This window comes from Eumetopias jubatus, unplaced genomic scaffold, assembly GCF_037043125.1.
Source record: "Eumetopias jubatus isolate StellerSeaLion01/CBP00866 unplaced genomic scaffold, mEumJub1_p1.0 scaffold_15, whole genome shotgun sequence".
NCBI lineage: Eukaryota > Metazoa > Chordata > Mammalia > Carnivora > Otariidae > Eumetopias > Eumetopias jubatus.
In genome coordinates this window covers 3,995,428-4,007,688 of record NW_028274821.1, presented here as the reverse complement: position 1 = coordinate 4,007,688, position 12,261 = coordinate 3,995,428, and the positions used below count along the sequence as shown (strand labels likewise).

At 54.7% G+C, this 12,261-nt stretch overlaps 1 protein-coding gene across 6 annotated transcripts in view; it reads left to right on the top strand.

Annotated features, from left to right (window-relative positions):
- Positions 1 to 12,261, top strand: part of AUH (AU RNA binding methylglutaconyl-CoA hydratase) — a 269,714-nt gene that overhangs the window by 193,940 nt on the left and 63,513 nt on the right. The window lies entirely within an intron of this gene.

Genomic DNA, 12,261 nt, shown 5'->3' with positions numbered 1-12,261 from the left:
CTGTAAATGTATTATCTTTTCCTTATGATTTCCTTAATAACATTTTCTTTTCTTTAGCTGACTTGATTATAAGAGTACAGTATATGATGCATGTAACATAAAAAATATTGTGTTAATCAACTGTTTATGTTATTGGTACAGTTTGTCTGGTCAGTAGTTGGGTATTAGTAGTCAAGTTTTGGGGGAGTGAAAAGTTCTGTGTGGATTTCTGAAAACATTTCTGGCACCTCTAACCCCTACATTGTTTGAAGGTCAACTGTACAAATGACCTAGAATAGTCAAAGCAATTTTTGAGAAGTTGGAGGACAGGCACACTTGAGTTCCAGAATTCCTACCAAGCTACAGTAATCAAGTGGTGTGGATATATAGATCAAATGGACATAACTGAGAATCACACGTAGGCAGTCAATTGATTTTTAACAAAGATGCCCAGTCAATTCAATAGAGAAATGAGAGTTTTCAAACAGTTGAATATGTGTGTGGGGAAAAAAAAAAACTGTCAAACCTTCCCCTGCTGTATACACAAAATTAACTTGAAATGATCATAGGTGTAAAACTCCTAGAAGGAAGTCTTTGCGATTTGTCTGTTTTTGCCTAAGGCACCATTTCCAGCTTGTGGTGCAGAAATCTAAGAGAGGGGGGCGCCTGGGTGGCTCAGTCAGTTAAGCGTCTGCCTTTGGCTCGAGTCATGATCCCAGCGTCCTCAAGATCGAGGCCCCCCCCCCCCCCCCCCCGCATCGGGCTCCCTGCTCAGCGGGGAGCCTGCTTCTCCCTCTCCCTCTGCCTGCCACTCCCCCTGCTTGTGCTCTCTCTCTCTCTCTCTCGTAAATGAATAAAATCTTAAAAAAAAAAAAATCTAAGAGGTTCCCCCACGCCCTCCATCCCCCCAGGATTACTCCCAGGGCTCTGTCATTTGCACAGCAAAGGGATTTGCATCAGTTGGACCTGAAAATAGGGAGATTACCTGGGTGGGCCTAAACACATCACAGTCTTTTCAGAGTAGAGGGTTTTCCCTGGCTGGTCACAGAAGGGGACATTAGAGATGTGATGTGAGGGAGGTGTCTGTTGTTGGCTTTGGGACAAGGACCTGTTCTCCTCCCTATCTACGACAGCTGGCAAGAAAGCAGGGAGTCCAGTCTAGAGCTGCAAGGTAGGGATGAGCCTGGAAACGGTTCTTCCCAGTGCCTCCCGACAAGCCTCATGAGGCACCAAGCAGAGCATCTGACCCGCCTGCCTGGACTGTGGCCTCGCGGAGCCGAGAGTTCGTGACTGGGTGGCTGAGACCGCTGTGTCTGTGACTGTCATGAGTAGAAGAAAATGAACACACCGCGGCGACCCTATGATCGTGGCAGTAAACCATTTAATTTGTTCCTGTTTCATCGCTGTTTCCTGGAACAACAAGTATCATTCTGTGTGGTTTTTTTTTTTCCTTTTTTTGGTATGGAAAGCCTCCAGTTTCCAAGCTGTTGTTGGTGTTCGGGTAAATAACGGCCCATCTTCTTGGAGAAGCGCTCTGAATCCTGGCCACTCCAGGTATGGCCCCTGGGCCAGTAGTAGCCGCATCGATGCACCTGGGAGCTTGTTAGGGACTCGAAATCCCAGGCCCCACTCAGGCCCCCCGACACGGAAGCACGTTTCAGGCAGACCCCTGAAGGCACTGAAGTTTCCAAAGTGGTACCCCACCTTGCCCTGAAGTGTGGCTCTCATGGCTTCTAAACCTAACGTGTCACCAGGTGGCCGAGGTGGCCATCTGGACCTTCCCCCACCGTGGTGGCACTGCTCCTGCCACAGGGTCTGGATCTCTGGTCTCAGATGTGGGATCTTCCATTCCAGTTAGCCCTCTTCTTGGCCTGTGAACCGCCTCCGGGATTCGTGCCTCACACGTGGCACTGAGCAGCACCGGTGCATGAAGATGTCCGGTCTTCTCCGCTGGAGTGGGACCTGCGGCTCCAGCCACCCTCACCGCTCCCTCTCAGGGGAGTGCAGGGTCACCCGCTCGCGGCCATGAGCTTCTCAGGAGTGCCTCGGAGAGAGGTCTCTAGCTGCTGATGTAGATACCCGTTGTCTCTGTCAGTCAGATAGCAGAGCTGCTGTGACTTCTCTGAGGCCATGGAGGGTGCTTCTGCTTCCCTCCAGAGGCCTCAGATGATGGCTGGGTGCTCCTTCACCTCTGCACTGCAGTTAGCTCAGTGGGGATTCCAGAGTGTCTCTGGTAGACACTCATCTCTGCCAACATCTTCACCATCTTTCCTCTCTCTTCCCACAGACTGCATGTCCCCCGGAAAATGGAAATCCCTCTCACCACTAGCCCTCCACATGGGCTGTTTTCTCTCTCTCTCTGAGAAATCGCAGCCCCCCATCTCACCCCCTGAGATACTACTTCTTCCAGGAAGTCTTTCTAGAATTTCCCATCAGGACTCCCAGTGAAGTGTCCCTGAGAGTCATATCCTCAGTACTTTGATCATCCCTTACAGCACAAAACCACTCTGAATGCAGTGCTTAAAGCAACCCATTTAATTTTACTCCCAATTCCACAGGTCAGGAATTTAGGAAGGGCTTGTGGGGTGCTTTCGCTTGGGGTCTTCCCTGCAGGTGCCATCATCCAAAGGCTTGGCTGAGCCAGCCATCCAAGATGGCACCACATGCTGCTGGCTAGTGGTGCTGGTGGATGGCTGGAATCTCAGGTGGGGCTCTGGCTGGAGTATCTACGCTTGGCCTCTCTCCATGGCTGGGGCTGTCTCATGGCGCCTGGAGTCTTTTTTTTTTTTTTTTTTTTAGATTTTATCTTTTAATTTTTTATTGTTATGTTAATCACCATATATTACATAATTTGTTTTGGTGTAGTGTTCCATGATTCATTGTTTGTTCATAACACCGAGTGCTCCATGCAGAATGTGCCCTCTTTAATATCCATCACCAGGCTAACCCATCCCCCCACCCTCCTCCCCTCCAGAAACCTCAGTTTGTTTTTCAGAGTCCATCATCTCTCCTGGTTCGTCTCCCCCTCTGACTCACTCCCCTTCATTCTTCCTCTCCTGCTATCTTCTTCTTTTTCTTTTTTCTTAAAATATGTTGCGTTATTTGTTTCAGAAGTACAGATCTGTGATTCAACAGTCTTACACAATTCACAGCGCTCACCGTAGCACATACCCTCCCCAATGTCTATCACCCAGCCACCCCATCCCTCCCACCCCCCACCACTCCAGCAACACTCAGTTTGTTCCTGAGATTAAGAATTCCTCATATCAGTGAGGTCATAGGATACATGTCTTTCTCTGATTGACTTATTTCACTCAGCATAACACCCTCCAGTTCCATCCACATCGTTGCAAATGGCAAGATCTCATTCCTTTTGATGGCTGCATGATATTCCATTGTGTATATATACCACCTCTTCTTTATCCATTCATCTGTTGATGGACATCTTGGCTCTTTCCACAGTTTTGGCGCCTGGAGTCTTGAGGGCAAGAGTTCTAGGACATAAAGGCAGGAGCCTCAAAGCTTGTTGTCACCCAGTGCAGAGGTCTCATAAGCCACTGATCTTGTGTTTCCACTGGTCACAGAGGCCTGCCAGCCAGCTCAGATTCAAGGGAGCGATTTCGACCTGCCTCTTAGTGGCAGGAGCAACAAAGAAGGTGAGGCGGTGTTTTTTCCCTCACACGTGGCCCCAGGTCCTCCCCACCATGGTTCTCCACCAGGCCCAGATGGAATGAGTCAAAATACAATTCAGCAAAAGTGGGGGAGAGGCAGGATCGGAGACAGAGTAGCCTGTCTGTGTGATGTGTATGTGTTGTGTGTGCAAGAAGGCTTGAAGTTCATGCAGAGTCATTCACTGGTCAGTCCCAGTGTAGGGTCAGCAGGCCACTGGAGCTGTCAGTTTAAAGGATTGTGAGCCCCATTTATGGAACCGTATGGAGAGGCAGCCTGTTACGGAAAGACTTCGGCTTGGATGCCAGGGTCCAGGTGGGTCAGTGGCCCACAGCACACAGGCAAGAGGAGGAACAGGGGCGGCTTGCTGGTCTACCCAGAGAGACGCTTCTCCAAGGTTCTCAGGCTCTGGCCCTGGCCCCTGACAACACCCCTTACCACAAAGGTACCCGAGCCCTCAGCGAGAAGGGCATCTTTGAGACAGGGTCATACTGAGCTTGTTTTAGGAAAATAGCTCTCTTGTCAACGTGCAGGCAAAAGAAGTTTCTGCAATCCTCAGCTCAAAATTTTATTTACAGCAAAATGTTGATTTACCCACAAACATCCTGCTTTGCTAAATATACCACCCAGCTCCTAGAACAGGGTTGTGGTTTTCGAGCGTGGGTTCTGCCCTCCCTTCTCAACACTGGCATATTGTCTTATGTACTCTCTGCTGTGGTCAGCGTGCACTGTGGGAGACGGGTGGTCACCAGAGCTGCAGGATGGGCCTTGGTCCGATGGGTCTCTGACAGAGGACTTGGCTGGGGCCAGAGGACTAGGCAGTGAGTCTGGTGCCCACTGCTGGGCATGGCCTGCTTGCTGAGCATCTTTTTCCTCTTATAGGCTGGCATGGTTGATGGTCACCCAGGCTGTACGTGCACTGCCAGGTCTCCGTGGCCAAAGGAAGGGCTTGGAGCTGATCCAGGCAGGAGGGAAAAGCCTGCCCTCCCATGACACGGCTCCAGAAGCAGAGGCCCAGGGCCCTGGGTGAGCCTGAGCTCCAGGAAGTGGCCCGTGAGGCCCCTGTCCTTGTCACCCTTGTAGAGAGAGACCCCGGGCCAGCCGCGGGCAAGACGGGCCAATGAGAATGAGGGCAGGGATCAAATCACAGGGTTGTTTCTGCTCACACAGCAGGAAGGCAGGAGGGGAGGAAGCTCCCAGGGCTGCGGGTGAGCTTGCAGGAGAAAGGATTCGGGGGTGGGTGGGCAGCGAGCGCAGAGGTGTTGTGGCACCCCCAGCATGCGTTCTCATCGGCTCTGCTGCAGCAGCAGCAGCGGTGGGCCCACTCCGAGCCTCCTCTCTGGAGCTGCAGGGTGACATCGGCCAGACTCGGAATGTCATCTTTGCGTGTTGTTAAATGCCCAATGATCGCAGGCACCAGAGGCGGGAGGGAGGCCTGTGCCTGTCCCCACTGGTAACCTGAGACCCACAGTCCAGCAGCACACAGGGAAGGAGGAGACCCAAAGGCAGGAAAACCGTGAACAGACTTCCGTGGTGAGGGCCGTCGCAGGCTGCCTGGCAGAGCCGGGGTGCGGGAGCTTGGGCCCATTGCAGCAGCAGCCACCTGCGAGGATAGCTGGGCCCCCCAAGCCCTGGGAAGTTGGTGGCCTTTCCGCCTGCTCCAGCCCCGTGCAGAAGGAGAGCCGGGCAGAGGCAGCCTAGCCGCATCATCTGGGGGACATCACAAAACGCCTCTGCTATTTTCTTGGAGCTGTCTGCCGAGAGGAGAGTTTTTATTCCTCTCCGCTGTGGTCAAGAGATGTCTGATGATGACGAGAAGCCAAGTTCCCTTGAAGGGGCATGGCGCTGGTGTGGGCATTGGTGTCCCAGGGAGCGACATTCATGGAGGTGAATGAGCCACCAGCTCCTGGGATCTGAGCGAGGATCAGAGGAGTGCAGGGGCCTTGTGCGTGATGAAATCCAGAGAAGCTTTGACTGGTCCTCCCCCCCAACCAACTGATGCCCAGATGGTGGGATCCTGCTGTGCTGGGGGTCTTGGGAGATTCTTGACTGTTGCTGCTCTAGCCAGGCCAAGGACTGGCAAACTACAGCCTGTGGGCCAAATATGGCCCACTGCTGTTTTTTGTGAATAAAGTTTTATTGGGACACAGCCACACTCATTTGTTACACATAGTCTGTGCCTCAGTGGTGGACTTGAATATTGTGACGGAGAGCTTAAGGCCCACAAGGCCTGAAATACTTATCATCTGGCCCTTTGCAGTAGAGTTTCTGACTCCTGGTCTGGGCCACTGATCTTTCTCGAATTCTGCAGCATGGTCTCTAATGCTCACCTGCCCATCCCCGCCCTTGTCAGAAAAGCGCCCTGGTGTAGGTGCCCAAGGTGCAAAGTACCTCTTCCCAAAGTCACAGAGGCAGCCAGAGACCATCTGCTTATGTGATAAAGAAAGCTCAAAGCTGATTTAAGATCAAAAGCCCCAGTCACATTAGCAAAGGCCCTTCGAGGTCGCCTGGCTGCTCTCTTCTTTGGTGACAGGGGGACGGAGGCCCCATGAGGGGTGGGGGGCTGCCAGGTGCCAGAGGGAGCAGGGACCTGTTTTCCCAGTCCCTGGGAGTGGGGCGGCCCGTGCGGGCAGGCCACGGAGCACGGGTGAAAGCAGGGCAGGGCCTTGGGCCCCAACACTTGGTTTCAGAGTCATTTTTAATTTCCTGGTATGGTTTTCAGGCATCACTGAAGGAAGATGTGTGATTTTTATGTGAAACGGTGAGGGGGCTAGGGTCAAACATACATAAATAAAGCCTGGGAAATGTGGCTCTGTGTCCTGGCCACTCGAGTGCGGTGCGTGGACCGGAAGCGAGTCAGAACCGCGGACGCTCACCTCCCCCGCAACCCTGCAACACCCTGGGTCTGAATGTGCAGGTTACTGGACCCCCAGGGAGGCACAGGCACCAGGGTCTGAAAGCCGTCCCTCAGCAGGTGCTCTTCAGCTCTGTGCATCTTGAAACCCCCCTGGGCAGGTTTTAAAATTCCTAAGCCCGGTCCCCCCGCCACCCTCTTCCCCGAGCTTCTGAGGTCACGGTCTGGCCGAGGCCGGGGCGTGGAGGGTTTGGAGAGTCCCCATGTGGCGTGAGTGTACAGTGGAGGACGAGAACCTCAGGCTACTTTTGCTCTGAATTTTGCAGCCAGGAACCCATGCTAAACGCACCGGTGGAGACTGCCCTCAGCTCCAGACTCGCACTGCCGGGAGCCCGCCGTGTGTCCCCCTGCCCGGGAGGGTGGGATGCCCCATCCTCTCTGGGTTCCCTGCACCGCTGGTGGAGCTTCTGAGAGATGTGGTAAGGAGGCTGGCTGACCTCTCCAGTGACGGGAGGGGAAGTCACAGGCCTTCCACGGGCTCCCACTCTCAGGGCCGGTCTGACGTCCCCCTCCCTTCCCTCCAGCGCAGATGGTGGGGACTCGTGCTAGAAGGAGCCCTTGGTCCCCCGCAGTCCCTGGGTGGCGGTGATGGACCGGTCCCGGAGCCTGGGGGCCGCTTGCCTTCTCACAGACCTGGCCTGGCCTGATGATGGGCCTGGATGGGCACGGGGGGCAGGGGGCGTCCACACATACCCAGCGTCACTCAAGGCCTGTCTGGCTGTGGCCCTCCAAGTCAGGACAGAACCCCGCTCTGTTCTCTCCCAGCTCCCATTCAGACAATACTCTAACACCCAGCCTCAGGGAGCTCAGAGGCCCTTCTGATGTCCAGGCTTCCGTTCTGCCCACGGTCCTGCTGAGCACCCCTCCCTGCCGTGCCTTAGGCTGCTGCAGCCTCAGCCTGACCTTCCCACGCTCCTGCAGCGGGAAGGGCAGGGCAGGGTGCCCTGACCTGGCCGGGCTGGGGTGGGGCAGGCAGAGAGCTGAGGTTCGTTGGCAGGAACACAGCCCTACAGGGCATCTGCCAGACACCCTTTGTAACCGCCACCGTGGGGCCGAACAGTCCTCCAGAACCCAAAATGCATCCCAGAGGGAACCCCGGGCAGCCACAGCACCCACAGTGGCCGCCTGAGGCTCAGGAGAGCAGCCCCGGGCCAGGGCCGCTGGGGTCGGGACACTCCCGCCCCTCAGTCCCCCGGCTCTCCTTGGCTGGAGCACCTGCATCTGCTGTAGCCAGGAAGCAAGAATCAGCAGTGCTAAGAGATTTTGAGACAAACTGCGTTCAAACAAATCTGAGCCCTTGGTTTCAAACAAGGCCTGCATGCGTTTTGAGGTACTACGATTTTAGGTGGTTAATGGTTCTTTCGTGCAGGTACTTTATTGCATGGATTGATTCTTTTCCTTGAGCGTGTAGTATTAAGTAAAATCCTAAAGATTTCTAAAATTGTAAAATCCAGTGCTAACTGTCCTGTGTCTTCACTTCCCTCCTGCCCTGGCTTCCCCTGAAGGGACTCAGCAGCCCCTTGCTGGGCCTTTGCAAGGATGAGAAATAGCGCACACAGTGGAGCTCTTGGTCGCCGGGGCAGCAACACCCCCGGGGCCATGGAAAAGGGCCCATGCCTTCCAGTGGTGGTGCGGCCTCCACCCTGCTGAGTAAACGCTGAAATTTTACACTAGATATAGGATGGACACTTCTAGCATAGGGCACACCTTGGTGAGTAGGTGAACGCGGACAGGCAAGACTTCAGTGGGTGGGTGCGCAGTGAGAGGGGGGACTGGCGCTTTCTTTTTCCCTTAAAGAACTAACTCCCTCCTTGGAGCCAGCTTCGTGAGGCCCAGAAGCATCTGTGCTTGTCAGAGTCAGGGTGACGTGCTGGATTTCCTCGGGAGGAGACAAAAATGTGACAAACAGCAGAGCCGTTCAGCCCGATCCCGGGGCCGGGAGACTGTGCTTCCCAGCAGAGGAGCTGACTGGGCCGTGCTCGGGGGACAGTGCTCCTGGAGCCCTCAGCTGGCTAGGTGCTGCTTGTCCACGGGGCCTGCCCGGCAGCTGACAGCCTTCTCCCTCTTCCCCTGCCCTGGCCTCTCCAAACTGAGCCCCTCTCACGCTTGCCCTTTCCGAAGCCACCTCCTGTCTTTGTGCCAGCCAGGAAGAGTTTTCTGGTCCTAAGGGCACGTGTGATCAGATTGGTTCACCCGGAAGGCAGGACAATCTCTGTTTAAAAGTCTGTCACCTTGGCCCCATCTGCAGAGTCCCTTTGGCCGTGCACCAGGGTGCCTGTGGTTCCAGCCTTGGGGCGCACGCGTCTGTGGGGCCTCCTGCCTGACCCGTCGTCTGGGGAAGGGATCTGCTCCCCCGGCGGGCAGCCCCACCGGCGTCTCCTGCACCAGCCACCACGACCCTGCCGTTCATCTTTTGTGAGTAGCAGCCTCCACCACAGGAGGGAAAGGGTCCCGAGCCTTCTGTCAAGATGCGGTGGAGCAAATACGACAAATAGAGTCTGTTCTGATTTACACTTAAGTCCAGAACAGAGGTAGCTGATGGATTTACGAGCTAACCATGAAAACCGTGGCTGGATTCACAGCGCTCCTCATCTCTTTACAGCTCGAGAGACCTTAAGTGACAGGCTCATTTCTTTAAGAAGGCGTTCTAGAATTCAGTACCTCTACAAACAGCCACGAGTGGGTATTCTGTGGGAGGGGGAGGAGTTCCCATCCTGGGAGACCCTTCGGGTGCTCAGTGCCTTCGTAACGAGAAGATTCATTTAAAAGGCAAAAACCCACAAACTAAAATGTGGTCAAACTGTTGCTGAGAGTAGGGGTGACGTATGAGGTGAAGGAAACAGAAGTGTGTGGTTGACTAGCTGGTTTCACGATGAGTTATGCTACTTCTCCAGAAAAGATCTACCCTCAGTTACGTCTCACTATTGGGCAGCATCAGGAATGGATTCAGCCACGGTCACATGTCTCATCTTCGTTGGCGCCCAGGCTTCTCATTCCATTTTCACAGCCGCAGCCCCGTCATTTTGGGGGGGCAAGAGGAGGAGGGTCCAGGTATCTGTCGTTGTGTGATAACTGACCCAACCCAGTGACTTAAAGCTGCCATTCCTCACCCCTGCCTGGCGGGTTGCCTGGGGTCCACGGGGCACTTCTGCCCGTCTTCTTTGGGACGGCTGACCTGGCGGTTAAACGGCCAATCCCCGGGCGCCATAACTACTACGTGGAACAGTGGGGCCTCTCTTTCTTTCTGTGGTCTCAGATGTGGTAGATGGACTCCTCCATGTGGTAGCTGGACTCCTTAAATCAGGGTTTGGGAAATTTTTCTGTAAAGGGCCAGAGAGAGCAAATATCTTTCACTTTGTGAATATGGCCTCTGCGTTCAGCTCTCCTGCTGTAACACAGAAGCAGCCACAGACACTACATGAATGCATAGGCATGACTGTGTTACAATAAAACTTTATTTACAAAAACAGGCATCAGGGGCCAGATTTGTCTGAAGGCTGTAATTCCCTGCCTTACACGGTCACCCAGGACTCCTAAAAGCACAAAAGCAGACTCTGCTTCCAAGTCAAGTCTTAGTCCTGGAGCAGGCACAGCACTGCCTCTTAAGTGGGTCACAGGGTGAGCCCCGACGTGGTGTTGGGGTGGCTGCGGAGGCCAGCTGGGGGCAGGGACCCTGGGCATCTCTGGAGATAACACTCCTCCCCGGGGGTGGTAGGGAGGGAGATACGAGATTCCACCTTGGTGACTGGTTTTAAGGAGGCATTAGGGTGACATCCCCCGTATTTAAAGCAAGGCCTGGAATTCTGCCCTAGGCCTGCCGCGTGTGTACCTTGCTGTGAGTTACTAGGTGAAATCTCCGGGCCTCGATTCGCGCCTGGTAAGTGCGACGCCCCCGAGATGAACGGAAGGACCTGCGCTCACAGGATTTCACGGTGAATGCGGTCTCCTCTGCCTGCCTCCTCTCGTGGGGTGTTTTGTATTTGGATACGGGAAACAGAAACGCGATGTGATGGTGACTCTTGGAGGTAGTGGTCACTGGGGCCACTGGGACATCGTGTCTTGTTGGGGTCCAGATGGACCCTGCCTGGTGTTCTGCCTTCTCCCTGTTCAGCTGTTCCTCAGGTGCCCCGGGCTGTCATATTGACAGAGGTGTTTCCATGGGTAGCTTCTAGAGCGCTGAGAGCACGTGGGGGAACTCCAGTCCTCTAAATCTTGCCCACAGAATTTTGTAAGCCTCCCCTGTCCTGCCTCCAGGTATCGCTGCTCCATAGCACCGTCAGTGTGCATGTTTTTATAGCAAATTGGATCATGGTGCTCCCTTTGGATGATCTCCTGACTGCTCTGCACTGCTTCAGACTGCGGTTTCCTCCGGGCTTGGTGCTCCAACCTCCCTGTGTCCTGGCTTCGCCCACCTTCCCACCCTCCCATGCGCACTGCCATGACCCGGGACTCTTCTGTATTCCCAAAGGAAAGGAGCCACCCTAAATCCTCCGGCCCGAGACCCTCCCCCCATTGAAGGTGATTCTTCAAATCCCAACCTAAATGCCACTTCTTCCAAGACAGTCTTCCTCATTCCCCTTAGTTGCATCAAGTGCTCCTTCCTGGGGGCGCCTGGATGGCTTAGTTGGTTAAGCATCTGCCTTCGGCTCAGGTCATGGTCCCAGGGTCCTGGGATCGAGCCCCACATCGGGCTCCCTGCTCAGCGGGAAGTCCGCTTCTCCCTCTCCCTATGCCCCTGCTTGTGTGCTCTGTCTCCTGTTCACTCTCTCTCTCAAACAAATAAAATCTTAAAAAAACAAAAACAAAATAAAAAACAAATGCTCCTTCCTTAATGAACCCAAGCACAAAAGGGAGGGAGGGAGAGAGGGGGAAGAGAGAGAGAGAGTGAGAGAGGGAGAGAGGCAGATCCTAGGGATTTTACTGACCCTGAGTGCATCCCCACGTAAACCCATTAGAACACTCTTACCTCCATGGAATGCAGGCTGGGTCAACTGAGAATCCTGAGCGATCAGATCCTTCATGATTCACCTCTGGCCCGGCGAGCAATCTTGTGCCTGACAGGAGAGTTTCTGAAGTGGTTCCCAAGCTGCTTGCTGGCCTTTCCCAGGTAGGGCGTGTTGCGGGGGGGGGGGGTGCATGAACGGCCAGGCCAGCAGTGGAGTCCCATACTGCTCTCCCATTTCCCCCAAACCGTCTCATGGATCCATGCGGAGGTTGAAACGAAAGCAAAAACAAAGATACCAAGGCAGCTGGCTCTTCTTTGTCCCGGGGCAGCTCTGCCTTGGTGGCAGCTAGGGAAGGCGTGGTAAGAAGGCCTCTCTGCCTGGGGCTGGGGAGAACATGGGCTCCCGCTCTTGTTTTGTTTTCTAGGAGGAGGTCTGGGCCAACTGCCGCCCCTCCTTCTCTGAGCCGGGCTGAGGCAGGAGAAGGGAGTGGGGCTCTGGCCGCTGAGCGGGTCCCTGGTCCCTGCGGGGGAGGTGGAGTGGGGCCAGGCTCTCACAGTGACTGGGGCAAGGGGCTGGGGTCAACTTGGGTCACGCTGATGAACGTGAAATAGTACGACCTGGTGATCTCCGCTGCAATAGCAGCACCAAGGGGTCTCCGGCCCCGGGGGTCAGTCCAGACGCACAGACCCTTCGCAGGTCGCCCTCCCACCCCCCACCCCGTGTGCACCAGACCCAGCCAGATGACCTGCCAAT